This window comes from Capsicum annuum, chromosome 7 (genome assembly GCF_002878395.1).
Source record: "Capsicum annuum cultivar UCD-10X-F1 chromosome 7, UCD10Xv1.1, whole genome shotgun sequence".
Lineage (NCBI taxonomy): Eukaryota > Viridiplantae > Streptophyta > Magnoliopsida > Solanales > Solanaceae > Capsicum > Capsicum annuum.
Genome location: NC_061117.1, coordinates 150,998,585 through 151,015,105, shown reverse-complemented (window position 1 = coordinate 151,015,105; position 16,521 = coordinate 150,998,585).

Sequence of the window (16,521 nt, the reverse complement as noted above, 5' to 3'; positions counted from 1 at the left end):
TGCATTTGATTCCCTAGTTCTCCGGGCTCAATAACCGCACCAAGTCATACACAATATCCCTTCATATTCTACCCTTTCAGGACTTTCCATTTGTCGAGGGAGTGTGGATGAACAGTGGTGACGATAGAAGAGAGTGAGCGGGTTTTTGTTGATAAAGATTGTGGCATGTTCATTTTAGCTAAGATGGCAAGTGTGGAGTAAGCTTGAGGCTAGGCTTTTGATGGATGTCATGGTTATTTGAAGCATTTCGTGTTGTGTTTGTGAAAGTGGTTGTGAGATGGTTTATCTAGGTTTGTAGGTGGGGAATTATTGAAGTGAAGTCTTGTGCATGGCTTAGTTAATTGGAAAAGTTAGTGAGTGTTTTCTTAAGAATAGTGCCCAGAAGTTGTCTTAATAAAGGATTGTAGAATTTGAAAAAGGTTTTTTATGGGTGTGGATTAGGAGTGTGTACGTAATTATAAAGATAGGATTAAACATTATGTGTGTATATATGGACGGAGATTAAAGTTTATATTATCGATAAGTTTTGGTGTCTATGTTGATTTAGAAGTCTAAGCTAAAAGCTCTTGTAAATTGATCTTGCATAGCACTCATGTATTATGAATATATCTCTTGTATAAGGATATTAGTTGCAAGCCTTGGCCTTGCTATAAGTTGAATTGCGTATATGATTAGTTGCAAGCCTTGGCCTTGCTATAAGTTGAATTGCGTATATGCCTATGAATAGTTCCCTAAGCTTCAAGACTTGTTGATATGAATATGATGGTTGAAAATGGTGAGTATTAAGTGGATTAGAGTTGATTGATAGGTAATAAGAATTATCTGTGAGATGACGAACTATAACAATGTGGACGTGTGTAAATTTATAATTCAAAATGATGCTATGTTACGGTGTTAGGTGGAGGAATTGGTGAGTCCAAATTAAGCTTGAAAATGAGGAGAGAGAATTTGGATTAGTTAGATTTGAATAGCCAAGATTGCAAATGCCTTGTGAGAATTATGAATTGAATCAAGTAAGTTTGGTATTTGGGGAAAATAGTATTGCGGAGAAAGGGTGTGCGAAGCGTATTGATAGGTTTGAAAGTAAGTTGCACTGCATGGGGTCTAGTACTTTTATTTTGATATAAGACTGATCGACCTACGCTCCGTACTTAAAATTGGGGTCAAGTTATAAATCCTTATTTCAAAATATATATATATATATATATATATATATATTGTTCGGACCATATCCCAAACACAATTGCTTCCTAGTAGCGTTGAAAGTTCCTTGGAAAGATCTTGAATCATGTCCTAATTGAATGAGAGCGTGTCTTGATTCGGTCCGTGCACCTAGAAATTCAACTTGATAGTTATTCCGACAGATTCATATATTTCTTCCATCTTTCGATGTGGTCCAATCTCACTACTTGAAGTTTTGTGAGCATAACCAGTTCAAGAATGATTTATTTACATCGAAGCGAGTTACCAAATTCTATTTAGCCTTTGCTTTTGTTTCCGACTCAAGTATTAAGACATGGATCGATCATAAAGTATTTCGTGTATCAATTGGGAGAACCGATCCCAAGAGGGAGATATTGTGATATCCCGAGTTTTCATATCCTAGATCTTTCATCTCTTTCTTTGTGAATGCGGATTTAAATCGAAGTTAATAATTTTTTCTTCATCCAACTCTTTTAGTAATAGACTCAACTATGTCGTTGTGATTATCAAGAGCTTATGCGTCGGAAAGTACTCCAAAGCTTAGAGAAATATAAACTTGTTCATCAAGCTATTTTAGTTGCGTATCCTCAATTTTCCTTGCCTTCCTAACCTAACGAGCAACATTCAGGGACGAATGTTTCCAAGGGGGAGATGATGTGATACCCCGAGTTTTTTCCATTAAATATTTTTCTCCCGAATGTGTCGAGTCGTTAAATCCTTTTTATCTTTTCAAGAGAAGCTTAGCACTCAAAAAAAAAAATTGCTAAGTGTTGAAACTTTCTCATTTAGACCTCTAATCTTTGGGTATTTATTTGATGACCTTTATGACATCCATTTTTCAATAGTAAAGTTGAGTTGCGATGGAGAAAGGTCGTAATGCATCCCGAGTGAGTTTCGAAATTTTTGGAGTAGCATAAGGGCACGTTTGGGTGCCCAAAACAGTGGCACCATACGATTAGCATGCTCCAGAAATTTTCAGTATTTCAGGGCCGACTTCAAACGATCATCACTCCCTGAATATAAGGAACTGGGAGATCTTCTATATATCAAACGAAAGATGTTTGAGTCTTCTTTCCAATGAAATTGGTTTCACCCCATTCCAACATCAGAGTAATAAGTTACGATCAATTTATTTCAACATGTCAAATCAGTAACTGAGGGACAGATTTGATTTGGGTCAACTTTGATCGATCATAACTCCTTATACATGATGAACTAGGTGGCCTACCATATATAAAATTAACGATTTTTGAGTTAGCTTTCCAATGATATTTCGCAAAAATCCAATACCGGAACGAGGAGTTATTCAATTTTTCGTGGCCAAGGTATGCAGGATTTTTCTGCCATTTTTCAATTTCCTTAGGGGCAATCCAGTCATTTCACCCTTGCCCCATTTCGTGGAAATAAGCATAAAAACTAATTTTGAGCATCAAAGTCTGTTATTTTCAAAAAAAAATTCCAAGAAAGAAACTCTAAACCTCTAAATTCCTCTTCCTAAATCTTCCAATTCCACCATGGAAATTCCAAATTAATCCGATAAATGAAGTCCCCGTTCCGAGCTCTTCGAGATGCACCAATCAATTTCATGAAGAGTGTTCTGAGGCAAGAATTCATTCCAATCTTTAATTTTAAGGTATGTGGGGTTTGAACAAGAATAATTCTTCCGTTCTTGTGCCCGTATCTTTAATTTTTATTATGGATTATTATGAGTTTGGCAAATGAATTTATTTCCAAGATATCCTACCATGAGATTTTGGTTATGCATATATGTAAATTGTTCAAGCTTTCCAATTATGATTATTTAATGGATTCATATGGTTCTGTAAGTTGAATTATGTCTAAAGAATTCGATTATGAACTTATAAAGATTTGAATTGTAAGTTTTGAATCACATGAGTATTTGACTATTTTTGTTCTATGAATTAAGATTTAATATTGGGATTCTTTGTGTTTCTATCAAGAATTGATATATTTTGAACATGTATCCACGTTTTAAGTTCAAAAATGAATTATTGGTATTTCCAAGTATTTTCGAGCCATGTGTCAAATTTTGAGCTTCCTTATGACTATTTGAGTTATTAGGTATATTGATATCGAAGTTGTAATGAGTCTTGGTATTTTTCGGATGGTTTTGATGAGTTAAATTATTGAAAATATTACGTATTGAGTCTTCCTATCCTTGTCCAAATGTCGAGTCGGTTATGGTTCAATGCATTGATACCTTGTTGATGTTGAGGAAGATTAAAATGTTTTGAGCTAAATTGTGTTGAGTTAGGAATCCACAAATTGATATGATTTGATAAATGAGAAAGAGGTTTGATTTGGTCTTTATGATAGACCCTTGTGATGTTGTGGTGGATTTCCTAATGCGTTCTGAGCTTATCGGGGAGTAGTACTTAGCACCGAGAGGAAAATTTGGTATTTCCCCAAACCTATGTGCCACCGTAGGGTTGTTTGATGACGATATTATTAGCCAGAGAGCCCGATTGTGATTATTGTAGTTTTAATGTTGTACTCCCTGGCAAAGAGTATGAAGCTCCCGCCAATAGGGGTTTCAAACGTTGGTATTCCACGTAGCTCACGTGGGGTTGTCGGTTATAGGAAACTCCCGTGTCCATAAGATTAAGTTTCTTGAATTACCGAATCACTCCAAGATTTGAGTCAAAGAGTTGAGATGTTTATGATGTTTTATGGTCATTTATGATGATTTATAATTACCTATGATGATTTTTAACGGTATGATAATTTATGATGATTTAGGATGATTTATCATAATTTATGATCGATAATGATTTACGTGGATTACGAAATTTTATCATATGAACTGTTTATTGTGAAATTACAAAAATATGATTTGATATAACTTAAGTCAAGTGAGTCATCATTGTCCGTATGCATGTTTTCATGAAATTGATTATACTATTTATATTGTTGCATGCACCCCCACATACTCTGTACATTTCAAACTGCTGACCCACATATTTCCATGGGCTATATTCTTACCAAAATATAGGTACAAGCTGTAGCGTACATATCATGTTCTGCTGGGTCGCAGCTCTCAATCAACAGGTGATTAGTCCTTTTCATTCAGGGACTTGAGTTGTTCAGATTTGAGGTGTATTGTATTTTCTATATTCAGTCGTATTGAGTAGGGGTAGTTAGGAGTCATGACCCAGCTATTTTTGGTCAATGCTAGTAGAGGCTTCATAGACAGTCACTAGTAGTTAGTGTATTAAGTTTCAGATTTTTATATACATGAGCAGAATTGTGATCGTGTAAATTTACTTTCATGTTGGTCAGACTAAGTTATGGGTTGTTTCTGCATTATTCTTTCTATTTTATTTATTTTATTCAGTTGCTTTGGGTTATGCCAAATTAAGGGTTAGCTTGGGGTCACTTGTGACCTTAAGCACCGTGTGACATCTCGGGATCCGATTTCAGGGCATTACACTATATTATCAGTATTATTTAGATATAGTCTTTCATGTTATCAGTTACTAGCATATCACGTTATTAGTATACAGATTCAGAAATCACGAAATCATGTTGTCAGTTACCGTTACGTATATATGCATATATTCTCACATTCATGTTAGACAGTCAGTTAGCATTATTCATGCATGCAAACCCATGCATATAACCTACCTCACATGTATAGTCGGTACATATGTACCGATATATTCGCACTATGGTGCTTTCTTTTTATGTTACACCATAGGTTCAGAGACACGAGTTCTAGATCAGCAGTAGATCCCAGATTTAGCAATTAGAGTAGAAGTGAGCCCTCATCCTTCGAGGACATAATGATTTTCTATTATCTCATTGATTAGCTTATTAGTTGGAGTTAGTTGGGGACATGTCCCATCAACTTCTTATTCAGATTCTTCAGATAGTAGAGGCTTCCAAAGGAGATATGAACTAGATACAGACTATCATGCTTGAGACTTCAGTTTTGTTTTGGGTATTTTATTACCCCACACAGATGTTACGTTGTTCAGTTATGTTCATGATATAACCTTATGGCCTTTCAGTGCATGTTTCTACATTATTATGTTATCTTATACAGTATACAGGTATAGATATCAGTAATGGGTTAGCTTGTGGTCTTTTGGGGTCATGAGCACCGTGTAGCGCTCCAGTTCAGCAAATCGGGTCATTACAAACTTAGTATCAGAGCCTAAGGTTCAATAGAGTCCTAGGAAGTCTGAAAGCCGCATCTAGTAGAGTCTTGTGTATGGGTGTATTGTGCACCATATTTATGTGCAAGAGGCTATTAGATGTTTTAAGAATAGTTTCCTTTCTTTCAGTATTCATGTCATGCCAGTGAGCATAATAACAAGTCAGTCTCTCAGTCTAATCCGCTTCTTCTCTTTATTTCAGAATATGCCTCCTAAGAGAAGAAATCAGTTAGCCCCTCAGCTTGAAGAACCTTTGGGCGATCATGCGGAGCTTAGGACTGTATTTACCACTCTTGCTCAATCAGTCGCTGCTCATAATGAAAGGCCAATAGTTGTTCCAGCCAACCCAGTGGCCAACTCAACTGCAGCGAGGATTCGGGACTTCACCCGAATGAATCCTCCAACCTTTCTCGGGTCTAAGGTCGATAAAGACCCTCAGGAATTCTTAGATTAAGTTCAAAAAGTAACAGACGCCATGGGGGTCACTACTGTTGAGAGTGTTGAGCTAGCTGTATACCAGTTGCAGGATGTGGCTCATGCTTGGTTCAAATAGTGGAAGTCCTGAAGATCAGATGATGCAGGTCCTATAGAGTGGGAGGAGTTTGTCACTGTATTCTTAGACAAATTCTTTCCCCAAGAGCTTAGAAAAGCCAAGGTGCTAGAGTTCATCAACCTCAGGTAGGGTAATATAACAATGAAAGAGAATGCATTTAAGTTTACTCAATTATCCATGTATGCCCCTCATGTGGTTGCAAACAGTAGATCCAAGATGAGTAAGTTCGCTTCAGGGGTGAACAACAGTATGGTTAATGAGTGCAGATCTGCCATGCTGAATAGTGAAATGGCCTTAGATACATTTATGACCCATGCTCAGTAGACAGAAGAGCAGAAAATTAAGCAAAGAGAAAAGCAAAATAAGAGAGCGAAGACAGGTAGTTTCAACTTTGCTCAGCCTAAATCAGAAGGAGAAAACCGTTCTCAGTTTCATCCTAAGTCATCAGTTCCATCTCCTTCTACAGCAAGCACTCCAGTTCCTAAGTTCAGGGTAACAAAGATAGAGCATCAGGCTCTAAGACCCAGGGCAGTATTAGTAGTGCCCGCACCTATCCTTTTTGCAGACGTGAGGTAAGCACCATCAGGATATGTGTAGAGCAGGTAGTGGCATTTGATTTGGTTGTGTCAAGCCAGGCCCTAGAGTTAGAGTCTGTCTGCATCTAGGTCCTCAAGGTCAACAGAATCGCTCTTTAGCTCAGTCCGGTCGCCCAAATCAGCAGGGTACCACTTCCAGTGCTACAGCGAGAAACGGCCAAATTGTCTCTATGCTCTTCAGACTTGACAAGATCAGGAAAGTTCTCCAGTGGGTAAAACCATCAAAGCCCGACGGGTATACAGGAACTGCCCAGTTATGATATTTCAGAAAGTCACTTCAGCAGACTTAGTCGAATTAGAGATGACTAATTTTGATGTAATTCTCAGTATGGATTGACTTTATTCCTACTATGCCACAATCGCCTGCAGAAATAGAATAGATCAGTTTCAATTCCCAAATGAATCCATCCTAGAGTGAAAGGGTAGCATACCTGCTTTCAGGGGTCAACTTATTTCCTACCTTCGAGAAAGAGTATTAATTTCTAAGGGATGTGTTTATCATCTAGCTAATGTTAGAGATTCTAGTTCTGAGGCTCCTTGTCTCGAATCAGTCTCAGTAGTGAATAAATATTCAGATGTCTTTCTCGAAGATCTTCCAAGAATTTCTCCCGAAAGGGGAATAGACTTCGGTATTGATCTTCTTTCAGACACTCAGCCTATCTCTATTCCACCCTACAGAATGGCAGCAGTAGAACTCAAGGAACTGAAAGAATAATTGAAGGATCTCTTAGATAAGGGATTCATCAGACCTAGAATTTCTCCATGGGGCACACCAGTCTTATTTGTGCCCAAGAAAGATGGTTCACTCAGAATATGCACTGATTACCATCAACTCAATAAGGTTACGATCAAGAAAAAGTATCCTCTTCCCAAAATTGATGACTTGTTTGACCAACTTCAGGGTGCTAGTTATTTCTTTAAAATATACCTCAGATCTAGCTATAATCAGCTCAGAGTTAGAGAATGTGACATCCCAAAGATAACTTTCCGTACTCGGTATGGTCACTTCAAATTTCTAGTTATGTCATTTGGTCTTACCAATGGCCCAGCCGCTTTTATGGATTTGATGAACCGTGTGTTCAAGTAGTACTTGGACATATTTGTCATAGTCTTCATAGATGATATTCTGTTCTATTCCCGCAATGAGCATGATCATTCAAACCATCTAGAATAGTACTCCAGACTCTCAAAAATCATCAGTTATTCGCCAAATTCAGTAAGTGCAAATTTTTGCTAAGGTCAGTAGCATTTCTTGGCCATATTATTTCTAGTGATGGCATTAGAGTAAATCCTCAAAAGACCGAAGCAGTAAGAAACTGGCCTCGCCCTGTTTCTCCATCAGATATCAGGAGTTTCTTGGGTTTGGCTGGCTATTACAGATGGTTTGTTAAGGGATTTTCTTCTATTGTATCTCCTATGTCCAGATTGACTAAAAAGAAGGTCAAGTTTTAGTGGCCAGATCCATGCGAGAAGAGTTTTCAAGAATTAAAGACTCGACTCACCTCAGCTCCAGTTCTAGCTCTTCCAGATGGTTCAGATGGTTTTGTAGTATATTGTGATACATCTAAAGTGGGTTTAGTTTGTGTCCTCATGCAGCATGGTAAGGTCATAGACTACGCCTCCAGACAGCTTAAACCCCATGAGAGGAATTATCCTACTTATGATCTTGAGTTAGCAGTCGTAGTGTTTGCCTTAAAGATTTGGAGGCATTATCTCTACGGATTTCATGTAAACATCTTCACAAATCATAAGAGCCTTTAGTATGTCTTTTCTCAAAAAGATCTCAATCTTTGTCAGAGAAGGTTGTTAGAGCTCTTAAAAGATTTTGACATGAGTGTTCTCTATCATTCGGGCAAGGACAACGTAGTGATTGACGCTCTCAATAAACTATCCATGGGTAGTATTTATCATGTTGATGATAGTAAGAAGAAGTTATTCCAGGAAGTCCACCAACTTTCCATACTAGGCGTTCGCTTAGTCGACTCTTCAGAGGGCAGTGTATATGTTCAGAGTAGTTCAGAATCATCTCTAGTTTCTGAGGTGAAAGAAAAGCAAGATAAGGATCCTAGCTTTGTCAAGATAAAAGATTCAGTTCAAAATAAGAAAATAGAGGTTTTCTCCCAAGGGGGAGATAGTGTTCTTCATTGTCAGGATCGTCTTTGTGTTCCAGACGTAGATGACCTAATGCAGCGAATTCTTGCAGAAGCGCATAGTGCGCGCTACTCTATTTATCCAGGGGCCACAGAGATGTACCGCGACTTACGGGAAATCTATTAGTGGAGTGGGATTGAAAAAGATGTTGCAGAGTTTGTGGCTAAGTGCTCTATATGTCAGCAAGTTAAGATAGAGAATCAGAAGCCTAGTGGTCATATACAGGAGTTCAGTATTCCTACTTGGAAGTGGGAAGTTGTGACCATGGACTTTGTGACGGGTTTACCTCAAACTCATCGTCAGCATTATTCAGTCTGGGTCCTTATAGATAGAATGACCTAATCAAGTCTTTTCCTTCCAGTTCATACCTCTTATTCAGCCGAGGATTACACCAACCTCTACATTAAGGAGCTGGTCAGATTGTACAGTGTTCTGTTGACTATTATCTCAGACAAAGTTACCCAGTTCATCTCTCATTTTTGGAAAGCATTCCAAAAGGGTCTTGGTACCCAAGTTCATCTCCGTACAGCCTTTCATCCTTAGACAGATGGTCAAGTAGAAAGAACCATTCAGACTTTAGAGGATATGCTAAGGGTGTGTGTAATTGATTTCAAGGGTAGTTGGGATGACCACTTGCCTTTGATTGAATTTGCATACAACAATAGCTATCATTCCAGTATTTAGATGGCTTAATTTGAAGCTCTCTATGGTAGGAGATGTAGATCTCCAATCGGTACGTTCAAAGTTAGTGAGGCCTCAGTCATAGGTCCTGACTTAGTATCTGACACCTTAGAGACAGTTTAGTTAATTAGAGAAAGACTTCGAGCTGCTCAGAGCCAACAAAAGTCTTATCCAGATATTCGTAGAAAGAATCTCGAGTTTGAGATTGGTGATCATGTCTACCTCAAGATCTCTCCTATGAAGAGAGTAAAGAGATTCGAAAAAAAAGGGAAAGATTAGTCCCCGATATATCGGTCCCTTCAAGATTCTCAATCGATTCGGCAATGTAACTTATGAGCTCGAATTGCCTTCAGATCTAGTCTCAGTTTATCTAGTCTTTCATGTCTCTTTGCTCAAGAAGTAAATAGGTGACCCATCAGTCATAGTCCCTATTTAGAGCATCGATGTTCAGAATAGCCTCTCTTATGAAGAGATCCCAGTTGAAGTCCTTGACTATCAAACCCGTAGATTGCGGAATAAAGAAGTCTCTCTAGTTAAAGTTCTTTGGCGAAATCAGTCTGTAGAGGAAGCTACTTAGGAAACAGAAGCAGATATGCGTACCAAGTACCCTCATCTTTTCCCCGCCAACTCAGATCAAGCTCAAGGTAATAGTTCTCCTAAAGCTTACTCAGTTTCATAATTTGTGTACATCATTAACTTAGTATTCATTCTCATGATCATGTTCCCATGATAATCTTGGTATCAAGTAACCCTGTATATTCATTCATGTATTCATGTATCAAATCAGTTATATAGTTATGCATCAGACATGCATTCTTATTGTGACAAAACTTAACTCTTTAGAACTTTCAGTTATGCATTTATGAATCAGTTATGCATGCATCAGATATGCATGTTCAGTATGTTATGTTCATCTTGTCAGTCACATCCATCATGCGATCATGTTCCAATTATTCATATTCAGTTCATTGTTTCCCCTCTCAGTCAGTCTCATTCGTGGATGAATGTTCACAAGGGAGAGATATTGTAATGCCCATGCTTTTTCTTAGCTTGAAAATCATCTCAAGGATGTTAGAACCTTCTTTGAGATAAGAATTCATTCTTATACACATTATATTTCCATAATTTTCACTTTCTATCACGTGGAAAATTGAATAAGCTTTTCATCGATGTATAATTCGCCAAAATCCAACACCCGAGCGAAGAGTTAGAGCCCTTTTATGAGTCAGTGTTTGACCTAAGCCTCAAGCGCGTCGCGGAGATATCTCAAATGGCAATTGTTACATTCCAGTATTACTCCATGATACAGGCGCATCGTGCCAAACTTCAAGGTCGTAGACAAGGTGTCTACGCGTTAGCTCCGCATCGCGCTACCATGCAATTTCATAATTGTCAATTTCCAGTGACACGGCGTGATAACGCTGCCTCGTACCAAGGGCCCAACTCAGGAAATTTTACTGAAAATTTAATGACGTGTCTAGGGTGAAAAGGGTCAACTTCCTACCCCTATATAATCCCTTTAACACGTGATTCAGCCACTTTTTACCTAAAACATATTAGTTTCTCTCAAGTTTATCTCAAGAACAAACTAGGATTTCTATTGGGGATTTAAATTCAGGAAGGTTTCACTATCAATCTTCACCAAATCACGATCTAAGGTATGCATAGTGTTCATTCATGGACTCCTTTCATCCATGAAGTCCAAGAATCCTTTTAACTACAAGTTATGGATTTCCTTCATGTTTTCATGCTTTGTATGTTCTCTTTCATGTTGATAAATGAGGAATTGATTTCTATTCCATGATTTGATGATAAATTCCATGTGGGTTGATTAATATAGATAAATATTTATGAAATCTCATGACTAAAACCTTGTATGATGGAATTGGAATTGAAGAATGATGTTTAATTGTTGTATAATGTGTTTACATGTACTATACCTGCCATATGTTTGATAAAATGCCTAGATGAAGGAATATTGTCTAACTAGCATGATATCATGAAATTCCCATGTATGTACAAGTTCATGCCTGTTACATGTTTGATGAAACACTCCTATGAATGTAGTATTTATTATGATATTACCCAAGTCTTTAAGTAAATCATGTTATGTCAGTTTCCTTCTATCGAGTCCTGGGGTACTTGTACCCGAAATATTAGCTGTGTGACTAGAGCCATGTCATGTTTACATGATACTCTCAGTCAAGCTATGAACTCTTAGACTTCAGATAGTCTTATGACTCAGGAAAAATCCTCATGATCTCATGACTCAGTCAATTGTCAGATATTAGTAGTATTCCGTCAGCCATGGAAATTCCGTAACTCAGTCCATCCTCAGTTCAGTTCAGTAAATCATGTTTAGTATCCATTCAGATGGGAGTAGGAATTAGCACCGAGTGAACCTAAGGATGGAGACTCACCTATTATACAAGGGTGTGATTCCTAGAAGCAATCCTTGCATTCCAGAACTATGTAGCGAACATAGGTTGAGACACCATAGCCTGCTATATGAGGGTGGATGAGGTGGCTTAACATGTTATCTGAGGATTCCATCTTTCTTGCTAGAGTTACCTGTTATATGAGGGTTACTCACATGTTGTCCTTACCAGTGGAGCGGTATTGACACCCTTCCATTCAGGGCATAGATTGGACCCCGGCTTAGCTATTATAGCACCTTTGGGGCATGTCGATTAGATACTACTTCCCACAGTTTCATGTTATAAAATCAGGACTATCAGATACAGTTAATCAGTCTCAGTAATAGAACTCATATAATTCTTCAAATTTTAGGACTGTCAGACACAGTCAACTCAGATACAGTACGGAACTTAAATAGTTCCATCAGATTTAGGACTGTCAGCTACAGTCACCCACGTTATCAGTTATACTCAAATACAGTCACCTATGTTATCAGCATTATTTAGATATAGTCCTTCATGTTATTAGTCATATCAGTTACTAACATATTACGTTATCAGTATACAGTCTCACAAATCACGAAATCACATTGTCAGTTACAGTTACGTATTTATGCATGTATTCTCAAATTCATGTTAGATAGTCAGTTAGCATTATTCATGCATGCAAACCCTTGTATATAGCCTACCTCACATTTATACTTGGTATATATGTACTGATGCATTCGCACTATGGTGTTTTCATTTTATGTTACAACATAGGTTCAAAGACACAAGTCCTAGATCAGTAGTAGATCCTAGATTTTGCAGTTAGAGTAGAAGTAAGCCCTCATCCTTCGAGGACATAATTAGCCTATTTGTTGGAGTTAGTTGGGGACATGTCCCATCAATTTCTTATTCAGATTCTTTAGACAGTAGAGGCTTACAGATGAGATGCAGAATAGATATAGACTATCATGATTGAGACTTTAGTTTTCTTTTGGGTATTCTATTACCCCACATAGATGCTACGTTATTTAGTTATGTTCATAATCAAACCTTGTGGCCTTTTATTGCATGTTTCTACATTATTATGTTATCCTATATAGTACATGGGTACAGATATTATTCATGGGTTAGCTTGTGGTCCTTAGGGATCATGAGCACCGTGTAGCATTCCAGTTCAGCAAATTGGGTCGTTACAAACTTGGTATAAGAGCCTAAGGTTCAATAGAGTCCTAGGAAGTCTGAAAGCCGCATCTAGTAGAGTCTTGTGTATGGGTGTGTTGTGCACCACATTTATGTGCAAGAGGCTATGAGATGTTTTAAGAACAGTTTCCCTTCTTTCATATTCATGTCATACCAGTGAGCATAATCACAAGTCAGTCTCTCATCACAAGTCATTCTCTCATCACAAGTCAGTCTCTTAGTCTAATCTGTTTCTTCTCTTTATTTCAGAATATGCCTCCGAAGAGAAGAAATCAGTCAGCCCCTCAGATTGAAGAACCTTTAGTCGATCATGTGGAGTTTAGGACCACATTTACCACTCTTGCTCAATCAATCGCTGCTCATAATAAATGGCCAACAGTTATCCCCCCCAACCCAGTGGCCAACTCAACTGCAGCGAGGATTGGGGACTTCACCTGAATAAATCTTCCAAACTTTCTCGGGTCTAAGGTATATGAATACCCTCAGTAATTCTTAGATCAAGTTCAAAAAGTAAAAGATGCCATGGGGGTGACTACTGTTGAGAGTGCTGAGCTAGCTGCATACCAGTTGCAGGATGCGGCTCATGCTTGGTTCAAATAGTGAAAGTCCTAAAGATCAGATGATGCAGGTCCTATAGAGTGGGTGGAGTTTGTCACTGCATTGTTAGACAGATTCTTTCCCTAAGAGCTTAGAGAAGCCAAAGTGCTAGAATTCATCAACCTCAGGCAGGGCAATATGACAGTGAAAGAGTATTCTTTTAAGTTTACTAAATTATCCAGATATGCACCTTATGTGGTTGTAGACAGTAGATCCAAGATGAGTAAGTTCACTTCAAGGGTGAACAACAGCGTGGTTAATAAGTGCATATCCGCCATGCTGAACAGTGACATTACCTTAGCTAGACTTATGACCCATGCTCAGTAGATAGAAGAGCAAAAATTAAGTAGAGGGAAAAGCAGAATAAGAGAACGAAGACAGGTAGTTTCAGCTTTGCTCAGCCTAAATTAAAAGGAGGAAACTATTCTTAATTTCATCCTAAGTCATCAGTTCCAACTCCCTCTATAGTAATTACCCCAGTTCCAAGTTCAGAGAGGGTAAGGTAGCTTATAAGCTTGAATTACCTTTAGATTTAGTCTCAGTTCATCCAATTTTTCATGTCTCTTTGCTCAAGAAGTGTATAGGTGACCCATCAGTCATAGTACCTATTCAGAGCATCGATGTTCAAAATAGCCTCTCTTATAAAGAGATCCCAGTTGAAGTCCTTAACAATCAAATCCGTAGATTGAGGAACAAAGAAGTCCCTTTAGTTAAAGTTCTTTGGCAAAATCAGTCCGTAGAGGAAGCTACTTGGGAAGCAGAAGCAGATATGCGTACCAAGTACCATGACCTTTTCCCCGCCAACTCAGATCAAGCTCAAGGTAATAGTTCTCCTTAAGCTTACTCAGTTTTATGATTGGTGTACATCATTAACTTATTATTCAGTCTCATGCTTATGTTCCCATGATAATCTTTGTATCAAGTACCCCCGCATATTCAGTCATGCATTCATGTATTAGATTAGTTATATAGTTATGCATCAGACATGCATTCTCATTGTGAGAAAACTTAGTTCTTCAGAACTTTCAATTATACGTTTATGAATCAGTTACGCATGCATCAGATATGCATGTTCAGTATGTTATGTTCAGCTTGTCAGTCACATCCGTCATGAGATCATGTTCCAATTATTCATGTTCAGTTCATTGTTTCCCCTCTCAATTAGTCTCATTCAAGGACGAATGTTCACAAGGGGGAGATATTGTAATACCCGTGCTTTTTCATAGCTTAAAATCATCTCAAGGATGTTAGAAATTTATTTGAAATAAGAAATCATTATTATACATATGTTATTTCCATAATTTTTACTTCCTATTACATGGAAAATTGAATAAGCTTTCCATCGATATATAATTCGCCCAAATCTAACATCCGGGCGAAGAGTTAAAGCCTTTTTAGTGAGTCGGTGTTTGACCTGAGCCTTCAGCGCGTCGCGAAGATAGGTCAAATGGCAATTGTCAAATTCCAGTGTTGCTCCATGATACTGGCACGTCATGCCAAACTTTCAGGTCGTAGACAAGGTCTCAATGCGATAGCTCCGTGTCGCGCTACCATGCAATTTCCCAATTGTCAATTTCCAGTGACACGGCGTGATAACGCCACGTCGCACCAAGGTCCCAACTCGGGAAATTTTACTGAGAATGTAATAACGTGTCTAGGGTTAAAAGGGTCAACTTTCTACCCCTATATAATTCCTTTAACACGTGATTCAGCCACTTTTCACCCAAAACATATTAGTTTCTCTCAAGTTTATCTCAAGAACAAACTAAGGTTTCTATTGGGGATTCAAATTCAGGAAGGTTTCACCATCAATTTTCATTAAATCACAATCAAAGGTATGCATAGTGTTCATTCATGGACTCCTTTCGCCCATGAAGTCCAAGAATCCTTTTAACTACAAGTTATGGATTTCCTTCATGTTTTCATGCTTTGTATGTTCTCTTTCATGTTGATAAATAAAGAATTAATTTCTATTCCATAATTTGATGATAAATTCCATGTGGGTTGATTAGTATTGATAAAAATTTACAAAATCTTATGACTAAAACCTTGTATGATGGAATTGGAATTGAAGCATGATATTTAATTGTTGTATAATGTGTTTACATGTACTATGCCTGCCATATGTTTGATAAAATGCCTAGATGAAGGAATATTGTCTAACTAGCATGATATCATGAAATCCCCATGTATGTACAAGTTCATGCCTATTACATGTTTGATGAAACTCTCCTATGAATGTAGTATGTATTATGATGTTAGTCAAGTCTTTAAGTAAATCATGCTATGTCAGTTTCCTTCTATCGAGTCCTTAGTGTACTTGTACCCGAAATATTAGCTGTGTGACTAGAGCCATGTCATGTTTTCATGATACTCTCAGTCAAGCTATGAACTCTTAGACTTCAGATAGTCTTATGACTCAGGAAAAATCCTCATGATCTCATGACTCAGTCAGTTGTCAGATATCAGTAGTATTCCGTCAGCCACGAAAATTCAGTAACTCAGCCCATGCTCAGTTTAGTTCAGTAAATCATGTTCAGTGTCCATTCAGATAGAAGTAGGAATTAGCACCGAGTAAACCTAAGGATAGGGACTCACCTGTTATACAAGGGTGTGATTCCTAGAAGCAATCCTTGCGTTCCAGAACTATGTAGCCAGCATAGGTTGAGACACCGTAGCCTGCTATATGAGGGTAGATGAGGTGGCTTAACATGTTATGTGAGGGTTCCCACCGTTCTCTCTAGAGTTACCTATTATATGAGGGTTACTCACATGTTGCCCTTACCAGTGGCGCGGTATTGACAACCTTCCAATCAGGGCATAGATTGGACCCCAGCTCAGCTATTATAGCACCTTTAGGGCATGTCGGTTAGATACTTCCCACAGTTTCATGTTATAAAATCAGGACTGTTAGATACAGTCAATCAGTCTTAGTAATAGAACTCAGATAGTTCTTC